Source organism: Aulonocara stuartgranti, assembly GCF_965226115.1.
Source record: "Aulonocara stuartgranti genome assembly, chromosome: 13".
NCBI lineage: Eukaryota > Metazoa > Chordata > Actinopteri > Cichliformes > Cichlidae > Aulonocara > Aulonocara stuartgranti.
In genome coordinates, this window is record NC_138949.1 from 13406338 (window position 1) to 13414790 (window position 8453).

General features: G+C 41.1%; 1 long non-coding RNA gene across 1 annotated transcript; it reads left to right on the forward strand.

The window, feature by feature from the left end:
- The first annotated feature begins 223 nt into the window (after nt 1–223).
- LOC309719846 lies at nt 224–2250 on the forward strand. The gene is made up of 3 exons (XR_014280336.1): nt 224–534; nt 735–822; nt 1529–2250. It is a non-coding gene; the product is annotated as an uncharacterized lncRNA (long non-coding RNA).
- Nucleotides 2251–8453: the final 6203 nt, after the last annotated feature.

Here is an 8453-nt window from a genome sequence, read left to right on the forward strand (position 1 = left end):
AAAAAAGGAACAAGTCAAAGATCTACTATAGCCAAAAGATCATTTACAGACTATAGCGCTGTGAAAAAATATTTGCCTCCTTTCTCATTTCGTATCTTGTTCCATATTTGTCACACTTACACGTTTCAGATCAATAAATGTTAATATTAGACAAGAATGTCTAATATTAAACGGCAGTTTTCAAGGGGAAAAAGCTATCCAAACATACTTGGTCCCAGGGGCGGAGCGGGGGGGTGGCTTACGGGGCTTAAGCCCGGGTTGTTTTGTCAGAAGCCCGGGGTATTTTGGAGTGTAATTTTTTCATAGTTAGATGCCTGGCTGACAACTGTATAAAACAAAAAGTACACACAATATTCGAAGCACATAGTGCACACTGTGGGAATTTACGACTGTGCGTGAATCCCCCCCTGATATTGGTATGATCCAAGCTCAGGCACTAAGCGACTGAGCGAGGGGGCGGGGCAGCTGCTGCCCGTGAGTGCGCTGTTGGAGAGACGGAGCCAGCCATACTAAGGAGAGCTTAAGTTTGACCAGGTACCAAAGCAAATCATTCATACCGTACAAATAATGTAAATATGACGGTGCATCACGAAAGATTGATATGAAACTGATCACTTGACCAATATTATTTTACTTGCTCTTCAAGTGAATCAACAAATGGCGAAATGAAAATCCGAACAAATGCTATTTTTTTAGAGAGTCTTAGCTTACGTGTGTTTATTTCATATTTTCAGTTCTTACCCTCCCCGACTAAATCGGTTTCAGTTATGTACTGAAATATAAGAATGGACATTCGAGGCTTCTTTCAAAGAAAAAACTCAGGTAAATGTTATTTTATATATTATGCTTTGTATGTTGTTCAGTATATTTCTATGCAAAACAAGAGGGATTTCAGTACACAGCAGGATATTCACATTTGTAACCAGATATTTACACTTTAGGGAGAAAACATAAAACATTTTTACTGTACAACATCAATTTAGATTAAACTTTTGTTTTAGATAAATATTGAAATATATTTTGAATTAGTTAAATGTCAGCATAAAGAGAGACAGAGCTGTCTATATTTTATCACTTTCATCAAATTTAGGAGTAAATGTACACTAAGTTTGTTAATTAATAAGAAAACTGCAGACGATTCCATTCTGAGCTGAAGAAGCTTCTGATAGGTTAGTAGAGTCCATGTGAGTAAATTGGTGGCACAGCTGTGGATGCATACAAGGCAAAACACAGAGCCTGTTTCTTTGACATGGGAAAACCAAGCGATATCAACCAAAACACCAGGAAGAGAACTGTGGAGCTCCATAAGTGTGGCTCAGTTTGAATACAATTTGGTGCCATTTGCAATTAAGAAATACAGATAGTTTCTCTCTTTACTCTCAAAGTTAACAAATATGTTTTTTATATTTATCAATCTAAAAAAATAAACATTTAGTCTGATTTGATCTTACAATTAAAAAAGTGTTTGTGTTTTGATCTGAAGAGTTTGTAAATATCTGGTTTCAACTGTATATTTGATGATTGTCAGCACAAAGAGGGAGAGAGAGGAGCAGAGAGGGAGAGAGAGGAACAAAGAGGGAGAGAGAGGGAGATGGAGAATGAGGACAGAACAGAGATGAACAAGAGCAGGTGAGACACACATGTTAGTCAAATGGTTGTTTACCAAAAGTATAACTGTATCATAAGTACTCATGTATCTAGTACCTAGTGTTTCTTTTTAGGTTTGCTATTTTTCAAATTCTATATTTATTATGTTTTGCAGGCTTGTTTGCACAACAAGGCTAAATAATTATATAAACTTTTCTCAATCTAAATAGTGGACTTTGGTAGAATTAAAAAAATAAGTGTAGTGCAGGTCTATGATGATTTTTAGTGCTACTATCATCTAGTTCTGATTCTGGTTCTGTCTTGGTTAAGTCCTCAGTAGTCCTGGTTTTGAACTGTTGTAGTCCTGTTTTAATTCCGGATCAGTTCTGGGTCTGGTTGAATTGGGGTTTAGTCCTCGTGTCTTGATACAGCCCTGACCTTGTTCTGCCTCGCTGCTTAATTAAAAAACTAGTTTAAGGTGTCTTGCACATGTGATAAATATTTTTCCCTATATGAAGTCATTGTTTTTTTTGAACAAAAGTCAAAACAGAGCCTATTAATCTTTCAGTCATTTCTACCCCCCCCCAAAAAAAAAAAAAAAATCCCACATGCATACTACCCTTTAGGGCTAAGCCCCGGGTGTTTCAAATGTCTGGCTCCGCCTCTGCTTGGTCCTATATGAAAAAGTAATTGCACCGAATTAAATAAATTCTAACAACAGCTTATCAAGTTTAAAGGCGCTTCTGCTGTTTAACACGACCTCTGCTAGTTTCCTCTTTCTGGCGCAAAGCGGGAGATAAACAAGCAAGAGAGACGGGACTTGTGGCAGAAACGCCGATCAGCTGATCATTGATCAGTTTCATGATTGAAGTAGCAGCAGGAGAGGGAGAACGAGAGAAGAAGAGGCAGCTGTGCAGCAAAGACACAGAATAACTCCAGCTTTTTGTCTTTTTTTTATTGTAGCTGAAGTACGGGACAAATCGCTTTTATTTTCAGCTCAATACAAAACGCATAATATTAACTCTGAATACCAGAGGATTCCGTTTTTTATGGCACGGTTGGCAACTCTACTAACTAACCATATGAATAAAATAAAGTTCACCAGTAACATCATAGCACCCACCCAACTGTACAGAAACTCCATCATGCTAGCTAGTACACAGTACGAGTTATTGTAACTGACTGTAAAAAGTTAGCACAAGGAAAATAAACTCCACCTAAACTTGGTTTGACCCAGATAGACTGCAGGTCATAACTTCTTACCTGAAGCTCATTTCACCTGACAGTCGGACTGGCGGCCGCCTTGCGTCTCTCCACCTCCAGTCCTTTCCCCCATCCACCTGCTGGCCTCCACCACTTGCTAATTTGACTGAATGTGTGAAAGCTCCACCATAGCCACTACCAAACAACTGAGTTATTTTTACACGTCTGCCAGCATCTGTCCAATCCGCCACCTTTCACTGTTTACACAGTTAGGAAAAAAAGACAACAACAAATACAACAACAAAACATTGGGCCATTTAAAAGGCAAAATGAGCATCGGCCCACCGGGCAAATGGCCGGTATACCCGATGCCCCACAGACAGACTGAGGCCCCGCCGCTATTTTTGAGTGCAAAAATGTGTGGTCTCCAGCTAATGGAAAAGGCTGATCGCGTAGTGCTCTTTAAATAGAACAATTTGCCCCATTCTCTTCGCCCGTCATGTGGCCACATGTGGCGGGCTAGCAGGCTAGCAACATACAGGCCCGGGTTCGAGCCCTCGGCTCACTTCCCTCTGTATGTTCACCTGCTAGGGGGAGGTCCAGGCGGGCGATCTTGGAGTGAAAATTCCAAGGGATGACCCCTCGTAGCCTGGGCTTCCCCTGACTTTTTTTCTTTGCTTTGCTTTTTTTCATTTACCTGCCAGCAACAAACACACCTCCTTGTTGTCATGGCTACCAACGACCACTCTTCTTGTGCCAACAAGTCATTGCCTGACAAAACATTATTTCCTATGTTTCCCTGCCTTTTTTGCCTTTTTTATTTCTTGTGTTTTAGACAAAAACAAAAGAAAAAGATCTACAGATTCAGCCTTTTCTTTACCTGTGGTAGTCGGGTAGAATGACGTCACTGACACTATTTAATATGAAAACAAACTTTCTCAAACAAAAAACAAAAACAAAAAAGGAGTGGGTCGGTGTGTCATCTTTACCGAGCACCATACATGTTTTGCTTCACATTCAAATTATTATTTTTCCTTTTCAAAAATAATTCAGAGAGAAAAAAAACAGAGAAGTCAAATATATCAAATTTGCACCAATCTTCTAGTGAAGGTGCCTCCTCCTTCTGACCTTAGGGTAACTAATTTCTCAGACAGTGACATGACAGTGCGCTGGGAAGCTGCAGCTGATGATGATGTTTCTTACCTCACTAAGTGGAGGCGACCTGAGACAGGTGGGGAAGAACTATTGGATTGTTGGGGTACATATTATGAAGTAAAAAAAATACAATATCTCAATAAACTGTTGTCCTGTGTCTTAAGGAGTATGAGATATCACTGTCTGCACTCTATGGAGATGGAGCTCAGAGTGAAGCTGTGGCCATACGCTACAGCACCCGTGAGTCACACATTTTCTGATCCTGAACGTTTGTCAAACTCAGGAGGGGAGAGCCTGAAACCATTTACCTAAGTGACATTAGCAGCAGTGTTCAGCCTAAAAAATAGACAAGTTAAAAGTCATGCATCCATATTATTTGTTTATTTATTAAATTATTTTCGAGACACTGTTAGTTGTTAGAAGCCAGTGTTTTAATGACAGGACATATATGACAGTAATGAGACAACCTAAGATATCCAAGATTAGCACAAAAACACAAATAGAATCACAGAAAGCGTGTTTCTCTCCCGTTAGTCTTTAGGCCCAGTTACCTTTTACTTTTCTGTGGTCAGTAGCCCTTCATGTCATATTCTGTCTCTATGTACAATATAGCATTACTAATACAATAACCTATATGTAAATGAACTTCATTGTGTAATTGATGGCAGTTCTCAAAGTACTAGTCACTTAAAGGTTAAATTTCACATCGAAATTCTCATATTATATTCTATTTGAATGTTTAAAAAGAAAAATATCACAGTATTTATGCTTTCACTGAGCATATACCTGCATCAATGATAAACTCTCAAGGCTGAAAAGTCCTGGCTTTGGTCAGCCACGGTCCACGCACACGCACACGTCACCAATCCCTGACTGCTTGATCATAACAGCAATTGGGCTGCTGGGAACATGACGGGCGTTCTTCTTGATGTTAACAAGGTGCTCACCAATCTCCCTGGGAACAAACGAGATTCCTAAGACAGACCGACAAAACAGATGTTAACAACGCTTATTCTTGTGTGTGCATGCAGCCCGTTTCAGTTGCTCCTGCTTCTTTCTCCACGCTTTAACTTTTATTACTTTCCCCCTCTGTCTTTTACTTAAGGGTTAATAAAGTATTTGGATTCTGATGAGTCTCATTGTTTAGCAAACTTCTCACTTATCAGACGGACACTCACCAATGTGAGCGTTACGCAGCATCTTCAGCAGGCAGGGCTCCTCTGGGCCTGAGGGTGTTGTAAGAGGGGCTGTCAGCTGGCTGAGGTCAAGCTCGCCTATGTCCAGTGGAATATCTGCAGCAGAGCCCGCCTTCAGTGAAGTATGTTGGCTGGAAGGCTTTCAGGCCCGTCTTTGCCACTCCAGGGTCAGAGACCTTCACCTTGTTTGGATGACAGCCTGCTCTGATATTCATCTGTGGGCACAAACACCAAAACTCAAGAGACTTTTCAGTGAGAAGAAAAGGCAAACCTTGCATGCCAGAGTGAAAGTGAGAGTGTGTGAGTGCATACTCACCCTGAATGGACTCTCAGGGATGTTAGCGTCTCCCCAGGAGACCATCACAGTGTGCTTCACAGGCTTACGTGGGGTGCAGGTGTATGTGCTGTTGCTATTATCCTTAACCTGGACATCCACAGAATTGACTTCACCATCCTGTGCAGAAGACAAGGGATTATAGTTCAATCAGATTTAACACACTGTATTTTTCGGACCATAAGGCGCACTGTCGATGAACAGGTCTGGTTTCATACATGAGGCGCACTGGACTATAAAACGCATTAAGCGAAACAAAACAGCCAGATAAGTCAAACTTTACTCAACTCTTTCTTCTTGCTTCCTCCACTTCCGTACCATTGATTCATTCATGTTGAAATCTCTCGCAGCTGCTCTATTCTCATGTTCTACTGCGTGACTGACAGCCTTGAGTTTGAAATCCGCTTCATCAGCATGTCTCTTAACAGGTGGCATTTTGGGGTCATGATCCACACACAATACAGTAATATTATGTTGCAGCACAGTACGTATCACTCCGCCAGGCTCCTGACTACGTAGCCGTAATGCTCCGACAATCCATCAAGCGGTGCGACTTCGTAGCTTACCAAAGTCGTACTAAAACATTTTTTGACAGATTTTTAAGCGCCGTGTATTACATAAAATCGGTTCAAGGTCAATAAGCACAACCAGAATTCATACATAAGGCGCACTGTCGATTTTTGAGAGATAATTAAAGGATTTTAAGTGCGACTCATAGTCCGAAAAATACGGTACATACAATATATTTAACATATTTGTGATCATATACAAAGCCAGATATACCTGGGCTATAATTTTCAGAGGAGCTTTTCCTCCTTGCTTGGCATCAACTGTGAGTTCACTGGGTTTTCCAACAGCCAGACCACTGCTCTGTAGGCCTGGACCGTACGCCTTAACCTAGAGAAAACTATTTTAAACAAACAATTAAAAAAGGAACAAGTCAAAGATCTACTATAGCCAAAAGATCATTTACAGACTATAGCGCTGTGAAAAAATATTTGCCTCCTTTCTCATTTCGTATCTTGTTCCATATTTGTCACACTTACACGTTTCAGATCAATAAATGTTAATATTAGACAAGAATGTCTAATATTAAACGGCAGTTTTCAAGGGGAAAAAGCTATCCAAACATACTTGGTCCTATATGAAAAAGTAATTGCACCGAATTAAATAAATTCTAACAACAGCTTATCAAGTTTAAAGGCGCTTCTGCTGTTTAACACGACCTCTGCTAGTTTCCTCTTTCTGGTGCAAAGCGGGAGATAAACAAGCAAGAGAGACGGGACTTGTGGCAGAAACGCCGATCAGCTGATCATTGATCAGTTTCATGATTGAAGTAGCAGCAGGAGAGGGAGAACGAGAGAAGAAGAGGCAGCTGTGCAGCAAAGACACAGAATAACTCCAGCTTTTTGTCTTTTTTTTATTGTAGCTGAAGTACGGGACAAATCGCGTTTATTTTCAGCTCAATACAAAACGCATAATATTAACTCTGAATACCAGAGGATTCCGTTTTTTATGGCACGGTTGGCAACTCTACTAACTAACCATATGAATAAAATAAAGTTCACCAGTAACATCATAGCACCCACCCAACTGTACAGAAACTCCATCATGCTAGCTAGTACACAGTACGAGTTATTGTAACTGACTGTAAAAAGTTAGCACAAGGAAAATAAACTCCACCTAAACTTGGTTTGACCCAGATAGACTGCAGGTCATAACTTCTTACCTGAAGCTCATTTCACCTGACAGTCGGACTGGCGGCCGCCTTGCGTCTCTCCACCTCCAGTCCTTTCCCCCATCCACCTGCTGGCCTCCACCACTTGCTAATTTGACTGAATGTGTGAAAGCTCCACCATAGCCACTACCAAACAACTGAGTTATTTTTACACGTCTGCCAGCATCTGTCCAATCCGCCACCTTTCACTGTTTACACAGTTAGGAAAAAAAGACGACGACAACAACAACAACAACAAAACATTGGGCCATTTAAAAGGCAAAATGAGCATCGGCCCACCGGGCAAATGGCCGGTATACCCGATGCCCCACAGACAGACTGAGGCCCCGCCGCTATTTTTGAGTGCAAAAATGTGTGGTCTCCAGCTAACGGAAAAGGCTGATCGCGTAGTGCTCTTTAAATAGAACAATTTGCCCCATTCTCTTCGCCCGTCATGTGGCCACATGTGGCGGGCTAGCAGGCTAGCAACATACAGGCCCGGGTTCGAGCCCTCGGCTCACTTCCCTCTGTATGTTCACCTGCTAGGGGGAGGTCCAGGCGGGCGATCTTGGAGTGAAAATTCCAAGGGATGACCCCTCGTAGCCTGGGCTTCCCCTGACTTTTTTCTTTGCTTTGCTTTTTTTCATTTACCTGCCAGCAACAAACACACCTCCTTGTTGTCATGGCTACCAACGACCACTCTTCTTGTGCCAACAAGTCATTGCCTGACAAAACATTATTTCCTATGTTTCCCTGGCTTTTTTGCCTTTTTTATTTCTTGTGTTTTAGACAAAAACAAAAGAAAAAGATCTACAGATTCAGCCTTTTCTTTACCTGTGGTAGTCGGGTAGAATGACGTCACTGACACTGCTTTAATATGAAAACAAACTTTCTCAAACAAAAAACAAAAACAAAAAAGGAGTGGGTCGGTGTGTCATCTTTACCGAGCACCATACATGTTTTGCTTCACATTCAAATTATTATTTTTCCTTTTCAAAAATAATTCAGAGAGAAAAAAAACAGAGAAGTCAAATATATCAAATTTGCACCAATCTTCTAGTGAAGGTGCCTCCTCCTTCTGACCTTAGGGTAACTAATTTCTCAGACAGTGACATGACAGTGCGCTGGGAAGCTGCAGCTGATGATGATGTTTCTTACCTCACTAAGTGGAGGCGACCTGAGACAGGTGGGGAAGAACTATTGGATTGTTGGGGTACATATTATGAAGTAAAAAAAATACAATATCTCAATAAACTGTTGT